Source organism: Triticum dicoccoides, chromosome 2A (genome assembly GCF_002162155.2).
Source record: "Triticum dicoccoides isolate Atlit2015 ecotype Zavitan chromosome 2A, WEW_v2.0, whole genome shotgun sequence".
Lineage (NCBI taxonomy): Eukaryota > Viridiplantae > Streptophyta > Magnoliopsida > Poales > Poaceae > Triticum > Triticum dicoccoides.
The window spans coordinates 663,091,793-663,101,060 of NC_041382.1; positions in this window are offsets into that span (position 1 = coordinate 663,091,793).

The following is a 9,268-nucleotide window of genomic DNA, read 5'->3' on the forward strand; positions in this document are numbered from 1 at the left end:
CAGTTTCCACGGGGAGTGCCCATACCCGATGCTCAGTTCTTCTTTGTTGGTGGAGAAGATGGAGATGATGATGGATAGTCACACATCGAGCGTAAGAGGTCCTCCATCTTGCGGATAATGCCCTTGAGTGCAACAATATGTTGCTTCAACAAAAAAAATTCACGGGTGAGATACTTGTTCTGTATACGAGCTAACTCAATCATCTTGAAAGCTTCGATCTCAGTTGGGGTAAGAAGATTGTGATCAAGTTGAAGGATGTCTTCTGCTGCCGGAGCGTGATCCTCCGTGGCCTGCTTGATCCCTTCATCCTTATTGATCTCCATGGGTTCTTCCCTCTTCAGCTCTATCTTCATTAGCCAAGCATTGTTGTCACCATTGTTGGAGGAGGGGACGTCATGATGCCCGGCCTTGACGACCCTGATAGGAAACAGCTCGAAACAAGAACAGAGGATATTTGCGTGATACAGGAGTCAAAACCTTCAGGAGATTATATAATGGATTTTTACCGACCAAAATATGTATTATGCAGGAAAACGAAGTTCGGAGAGCGCACGAGGTGCCCACGAGGTAGGGGGCGCGCCCTCCACCCTCGTGGAGGCCTCGTGTCCTTCCCGGATTGCTTCTTATTTTTCTAAATATTCCAAAACATAGAAATATTGCCTTAAAAACTATTTTGGAGTCGGTTTACTTACCGTACCACATACCTATTCCTTTTCGGAGTCTGAAACATTCCGGAAAGTGTCCCTTATGTATTCCTCCGGGGTTATGGTTTCAATAACATTGGTTTCAACATTTATGGGATTACCTGAGATATAATGTTTGATTCTTTGACCGTTCACCACCTTCGGATTTGTGCCTTTGAAGTTGTTGATTTTTATGGCACCGGAACGATAGACCTCCTCAATAACGTAAGGACCTTCCCATTTAGAGAGAAATTTTCCTGCAAAAAATCTTAAACGAGAGTTGTATAGCAATACATAATCACCTACATTAAACTCACGTTTTTGTATCCTTTTATCATGCCATCTTTTAACTTTTTCTTTAAACAACTTGGCATTTTCGTAGGCCTGGGTTCTCCATTCATCGAGTGAGCTAATATCAAATAACCTCTTCTCACCGGCAAGTTTAAAATCATAATTGAGCTTTTTAATAGCCCAATATGCCTTGTGTTCTAGTTCGAGAGGTAAGTGACATGCTTTTCCATAAACCATTTTAAACGGAGACATACCCATAGGATTTTTATATGCAGTTCTATAGGCCCATAATACATCATCAAGTTTCTTGGACCAATTCTTTCTAGACCTATTGACAATATTTTGCAAAATTAATTTGAGCTCTCTATTACTCAATTCTACTTGACCACTAGACTGAGGGTGATAAGGGGATGAAATTATATGATTAACATCATACTTAGCAAGCATTTTACGGAAAGCACCATGAATAAAATGTGAACCACCATCGGTCATTAAATATCTAGGGACTCCAAATCTTGGAAAAATAACCTCTTTAAGCATTTTAATAGAAGTGTTATGATCAACACTACTAGTTGGAATAGCTTCTACCCACTTAGTAACGTAATCAACAGCAACTAAAATATGTGTATATCCATTAGAGGCAGGAAAAGGTCCCATATAGTCAAAGCCCCAAACATCAAATGGTTCAATAACGAGTGAATAGTTCATAGGCATTTCTTGACGTCTACTAATATTTCCAATTCTTTGACATTCATCACAAGATAAGACAAACTTACGGGCATCCTTGAAGAGAGTAGGCCAATAAAAACCAGATTGCAATACCTTATGTGCAGTTCTATCTCCAGCATGGTGCCATCCATAAGCTTCGGAGTGACACTTGCGTAGGATCTGTTCCTATTCATGCTCAGGTACACAACGTCTAATAACACCATCTACTCCTTCTTTATAAAGATGTGGGTCATCCCAAAAGTAATGCCTCAAATCATATAAGAACTTTTTCTTTTGCTGGTATGTGAAACTAGGTGGTATAAACTTAGCAACAATGTAATTAGCATAATCAGCATACCATGGAGTAGTATGAGAAGCATTTATGACATTTAATTGCTCATCAGGAAAGCTATCATCAATAGGTAGTGGGTCATCAAGCACATTTTCTAACCTAGACAAGTTGTCTGCAACGGGGTTCTCAGCTCCCTTTCTATCAACAATATGTAAGTTAAATTCTTGTAGCAAGAGAACCCATCTAATAAGTCTAGGTTTAGCATCTTTCTTTTCCATAAGATATTTAATAGCAACATGATCAGTGTGAATAGTTGCTTTAGAATCAACAATATAAGGTCTGAACTTATCACAAGAAAATACAACTGCTAAGAATTCCTTTTTAGTAGTAGCGTAATTTCTTTGAGCATCGTCTAGGGTTTTACTAGCATATTGAATAACATTTAATTTCTTATCAACTCTTTGCCCTAGAACAACACCTACGGCATAATCACTAGCATCACACATAATCTCAAAGGGTAAATTCCAATCAGGTGGCTGAACAATAGGTGCAGAGATCAATGATTTCTTAAGTATTTCAAATGCTTCTACACGATCATCATCAAAAACAAATGGTATATCTTTTTGTAATAAATTAGTCAGAGGCCAAGAAATTTTTGAGAAGTCCTTAATGAACCTCCTATAAAATCTGGCGTGACCAAGGAAGCTTCTTATACCTTTGATGTCCTTGGGGCATGGCATCTTTTCAATAGCATCAACCTTGGCTTTATCAACTTCAATACCTCTTTTAGAAACTTTATGCCCCAAGACAATACCTTCATTAACCATAAAGTGGCACTTTTCCCAGTTTAAGACAAGATTAGTTTCTCCACATCTCTACAAAACTCGATCAAGGTTGCTCCAGCAATCATCAAAAGAAGATCCATAGACGGAGAAATCGTCCATGAAAACCTCACAAATCTTTTCACAAAAGTCAGAGAATATAGCCATCATGCATCTTTGAAAGGCAGCAGGTGCATTACATAAACGAAAAAGGCATACGTCTATAAGCAAAAGTACCAAAAGGGCAAGTAAAAGTAGTCTTTGATTGATCCGTGGCTGACATAGGTATTTGAGAGAAACCAGAATAACCATCTAGAAAGCAAAAATGTGTATGTTTGGATAATCTTTCTAGCATTTGATCGATAAAAGGTAAGGGGTAATGATCCTTTTTAATGGCCTTATTTAATTTGCGGAAATCAATTACCATCCTATAACCTGTAATAATTCTTTGAGGAATCAATTCATCTTTATCATTAGGAACGACAGTGATACCTCCCTTCTTAGGGTCACAATGGACAGGACTTACCCACTGACTATCAACAACGGGATAGATTATACCCGCCTCAAGGAGCTTTAGTATTTCCTTTCTTACCACTTCTTTCATTTTAGGATTCAGCCGTCGTTGATGATCACGAACTGGTTTAGCATCTTCTTCCAAATTTATTTTATGTTGACATAGAGTGGGACTAATGCCCTTAAGATCATCAAGAGTATACCCAATAGCAGCACGGTGCTTCTTCAGAGTTTTCAATAAACTCTCTTCCTCATGCTCTGAAAGGTTAGCACTAATAATAATTGGATATATCTTTTCTCATCAAGATAAACATATTTAAGAGTATCAGGCAACGGTTTAAGCTCAAACACGGGATCACCCTTGGTTGGAGGAGGATCCCCTAGGATTTCAACAGGCAAATTATGTTTCAGAATAGGTTCCTATTTAAAGAATACTTCTTCTATTTCCCTTCTTTCATTCATAAACATATCATTTTCATGGTCTAGCAAATATTCTTCTAAAGGATCAGTAGGAGGTACGGCAATAGAAGCAAGACCAATAATTTCATCCTTACTAGGTAATTCTTCTTCACGGTGTTGTCTACTAAATTTAGAGAAATTAATTCATGATACATATCATCTAACCCGATAGTAACAACATCCTTTTTGCAATCTATCTTAGCATTAACAGTGTTTAAGAAGGGTCTACCAAATATAATGGGACAAAAGCTACCTTGTGGGGAACCAAGAATAAGAAAATCAGCAGGATATTTAGTTTTCCCACACAAGACTTCAACATATCTAACAATTCCAATTGGTTAAATAGTATCTCTATAGGCCAGTTTAATTGTGACTTCAATATATTCTAACTCAACAGGTGAAAATATCATGCATAATTTCTCTATATAGGTCAATAGGTATTGCACTAGCACTGGCACCCATATCACATAAGCCATGATAACAATGATCTCCTATTTTAACAGAAATAATAGTCATGCCTACCACAGGTCTAGGTTTATCTTTAGCACAAGTTTTAGCAATTCTAGCAGTTTCATCACAGAAATAAATAACATGCCCATCAATATTATCAGCCAAAAGATCTTTAACAATAGCAATATTAGGTTCAACTTTAACTTGCTCAGGAGGTGTATATGTTCTAATATTGCTTTTACGAACCATAGTTGAAGCTTTAGCATGATCCTTTATCCTAACAGGGAAAGGTGGTTTCTCAACATAAGAAGTAGGAACAATAGGGTCATTATAAGTGATTGTTTTTCTTCAACTTTAATACCTGCATCTACTTTTACTTCTATGGGAGGGTGATATTTAAACCACTTCTCCTTAGGGTGATCAACATAAGTAGCAAAAGATTCACAGAAAGAAGCTACTATCTCAGAGTCAAGTCCATATTTAGTGCAAAATTTACAGAAAACATCGGTATCCATAAAAGATTTAACACAATCAAACTTAGGTGTCATACCTGACTCCTTACCTTCGTCGAGGTCCCAATCTTCAGTGTTGCGTTTAATTCTTTCCAATAAATCCCATTTGAATTCAATAGTCTTCATCATAAAAGAGCCAGCACAAGAAGTATCGAGTATGGTGCGGTTGTTATCAGAAAGCCGAGCATATAAATTTTGAATAATCATCTCTCTTGAGAGCTCATGATTGGGGCATGAATATAACATTGATTTAAGCCTCCTCCAAGCTTGAGCGATGCTTTCTCCTTCGTGAGGCCAAAAATTATATATATAATTGCGATCACGATGAACAAGATGCATAGGATAAAACTTCTGATGAAATTCCAATTTCAATTATTTGTAGTTCCATGACCCCATATCATCACATAGCCTATACCATGTCAATGCATCTTACTTCAAAGATAAAGGGAAGACCTTCTTCTTAATAACATCTCCGGGTACACCTGCAAGCTTAAATAATCCACAAACTTCATCCATATATATTAGGTGCTCATCAGGATGCGTTGTTCCGTCTCCTGCAAAAGGATTAGCTACCAGGTTTTCTATCATACCCGAAGGAATTTCAAAGCAGACATTTTCATTTGCAGTAGGTTCAGTAGGTTGAGGAGCAACTCTTTGCTCTACTGGTCGGGGTGAAGATATTGATGACCCACAAGTATAGGGGATCTATCGTAGTCCTTTCGATAAGTAAGAGTGTCGAACCCAACGAGGAGCAGAAGGAAATGATAAGCGGTTTCCAGCAAGGTATTCTCTGCAAGTACTGAAATAAGTGGTAACAGATAGTTTTGTGATAAGATAATTGTAACGAGCAACAAGCAACAAAAGTAAATAAGGTGCAGCAAGGTGGCCCAATCCTTTTTGTAGCAAAAGACAAGCCTGGACAAACTCTTATATGGTGTAAAGCGCTCCCGAGGACACATGGGAATATCGTCAAGCTACTTTTCATCATGCTCATATGATTCGCGTTCGGTACTTTGATAATTTGGTATGTGGGTGGACCGGTGCTTGGGTACTGCCCTTACTTGGACAAACATCCCACTTATGATTAACCTCTATTGCAAGCATCCGCAAATACAACAAAAGTATTAAGGTAAACCTAACCATAGCATGAAACATATGGATCCAAATCAGCCCCTTATGAAGCAACGCATAAACTAGGGTTTAAGTTTCTGTCACTCTAGCAACCCATCATCTACTTATTACTTCCCAATGCCTTCCTCTAGGCCCAAACAATGGTGAAGTGTCATGTATCGACGTTCACATAACACCACTAGAGGAGAGACAACATACATCTCATCAAAATATCGAACGAATACCAAATTCACATGACTACTAATAGCGAGACTTCTCCCATGTCCTCAGGAAAAAAAGTAACTACTCACAAAGCATAAACATGTTCATAATTAGAGGGGTATTAATGTGCATATTGGATCTGAACATATGATCTTCCACCAATTAAACCAACTAGCATCAACTATAAGGAGTAATTAACACTACTAGCAACCTACTAGCACCAATCCCGGACTTGAGGACAAGAATTGGATACAAGAGATGAGATGGTGCTGATGAAGATGTTGATGGAGATTGCCCTCTCCCGATGAGAGGAGCGTTGGTGATGACGATGGCGATGATTTCCCCCTCCGAGAGGGAAGTTTCCCTGGCAGAACAGCCCCGCCAGAACCCTAGATTGGCTCCACCAAGGTTCCGCCTCGTGGCCGCGGAGTTTCGTCCGAGAAGATGGCTTATGACTTTTTTCCCATCGAAAGAGTCCATATAGCAGAAGATGGTCACCGGAGGGCCACCAGGGGCCCACGAGGTAGGGGGCGCACCCAGGGGGTAGGGCGCGCCCCCCACCCTTGTGGGCAGGGTGTGGCCCCCCTGGTGAAGTTCTTGCGCTCAATGTTTTTTATATATTTGGAAAACATCATCCGTGAAGTTTGAGGACTTTTGGAGCTGTGCAGAATAGGTCTCTAATATTTGCTCCTTTTCCAGCCAGAATCCTAGCTGCGGGCATTCTCCCTCTTTATGTAAACCTTGTAAAATAAGAGATAATAGGCATAAGTATTGTGACATAATGTGTAATAACAGCCCATAATGCAATAAATATTGATATAAAAGCATGATGCGAAAGGACGTATCAACTCCCCCAAGCTTAGACCTCGCTTGTCCTCAAGCGAAAAGCCGAAATCGAAAAATATGTCCACATGTTTAGAGATGAAGGTGTCGATAAAAATAAAATACGGACATGAGGTGTAACGCCCTCGATGCGGCTATTGCTCCCACGTGTTGAGGCACGACTTAGAGACATAACCACATTGAAAGCAATGTCGCAAGTTAGGCAATCTTCACAACATCCCATGTAGTATAAATAATAAAGGGGAGATAACATAGTTGGCTTACACTCGCCACGTCAATCAAGTACATAAATAACATGACATCATTCAAACACTCATGGCCCGACTACGGCGCCAAAATAAAAGATAACCCAACATGCGACACGGTCCCGATCACCCCCAACTGGGCACCACTACTGATCATCGGGGAAAGACACGTAGTATCGTTGAGATTCCTCGTCGAACTCCCACTTGAGCTCAAGCGCGTCACCTGGAGCGGAATCATCAGGCCCTGCATCTGGTTTAATAGTAATCTGTGAGCCACAGGGACTCAGCAATCTCGCACCCTCGCGATCAAGACTATTTAAGCTTAATAGGTATGGCAAGGCAAATATAAGTGGAGCTGCAGCAAGCGACTAGCATGTATGGTGGCTATCCTGTTCGCAAAAGAGAGCGAGAAGAGGAGGCAAACCGCGAGCGAGAAACTAGAGGAGAACCTGCGCAAACATTACTCCAACACCGTGTTCACTTCCCGGACTCCGCCGAGAAGAGACCATCACGGTAACTCACATGGTTGTTTCATTTTAATTAAGTTTAGATTCAAGTTATCTACAACCGGACATTAACAAATACCCGTCTTCCCATAACCGTGGGAACGGCTTTCGAAAGTTCAAATCCCTGCAGGGGAATCCCAACTTAGCCCATGACAAGCTCTCACGGTCAACGAAGGAATAGACCTCCTCCCGAGACGTTTCGATCAGACTCGGTATCTCGGTTCTTCAAGACACTTCGACAGGTTAAAACAAGACCAGCAACACCGCCTGAATGTGCCGACAAATCCCGATAGGAGCTGCACATATCTCGTTCTCAGGGCACACTCAGATGAGCCAGACGTCGGGTAGGCCAGCCCAGAGTTGCCCCTGGTAGCCCCGGACATCGCTCGGTTGGACCAACACTCAGAGGAGCACTGGCCCGGGGGGGTTTAAATAAGATGACCCTCGGGCTCCGGAAACCCAAGGGAAAAAGAGGCTAGGTGGCAAATGGTAAAACCAAGGTTGGGCATTGCTGGAAAAGCTTTAATCAAGGCAAACTATCAAGGGGTTCCCATTATAACCCAACCGCGTAAGGAACGCAAAATCCGGGAACATAACACCGATATGACGGAAACTAGGGCGGCAAGAGTGGAACAAAACACTAGGCGAGAGGCCGAGCCTTCCACCCTTTACCAAGTATATAGATGCATTAAGATAACAAGATACTATAATGATATCCCAACAAGTAAATAAATGTTCCAACAAGGAACGGTCTCCAATCTTCACCTGCAACTAGCAACGCTATAAGAGGGCTGAGCAAAGCGGTAACATAGCCAATCAACGGTTTTCTAGGACATGGTGGGTTAGAGGTTTGACATGGCAATTTGGGAGGCTTGAAAGCAAGTGGTAGGCATCGTAGCATGGCATAGCAAAAGAGCGAGCATCTAGCAAAGCAAAGATAGTAGTGATTTCGAGGGTATGATCATCTTGCCTGCAAAGTTGTCAGAGTTGACTGGATCCTCGAAAGCAAACTCAACGGGCTCCTTGTTATCAAACTCGTCTCCCGGCTCTACCCAAACAAGACAAACAAGCAAACGGAAACACAATCAACCACGTGCAAGGATCAAACAATATGATGCAAGGATGGTATGATATGCGGGATGCGATGCGGGATGCATATGCAAGATGTGACAAGGAAAGCATGAACCTGACCTCAAATTGGAAATCCAAGTGTGCCACTGGAAAGATGAGATGAAATCTCTTGAAAACGATATAAAGAACGCCGGAATCAGAGTTACGGTTTGGAAATGGCAAGCAATTCAAATATGACCACGTTCTGCGATTTACAGCAAGTAGCCATCTAAATTCAATGAGATGAACATGCTACAGCACCCAAACATGGCAAAAAATTACATGGCAGGGATGCATTCGTGATGCTTAACAAAAGTCTAGCACTGAGCTACGGCCAAATCAATCCTTAACAGGTTCAAACAAGCATGGCAAAAATGCATATGGTAAACAGATCTCAGACTTGGTGAAATTAACACTTGTCTGGAATTTCAGATCAGATAGCACTCTTCGGAGCAACAAAACTATATGCTACAGGACCTGAACATGGCAAAGTAAAGCATGGC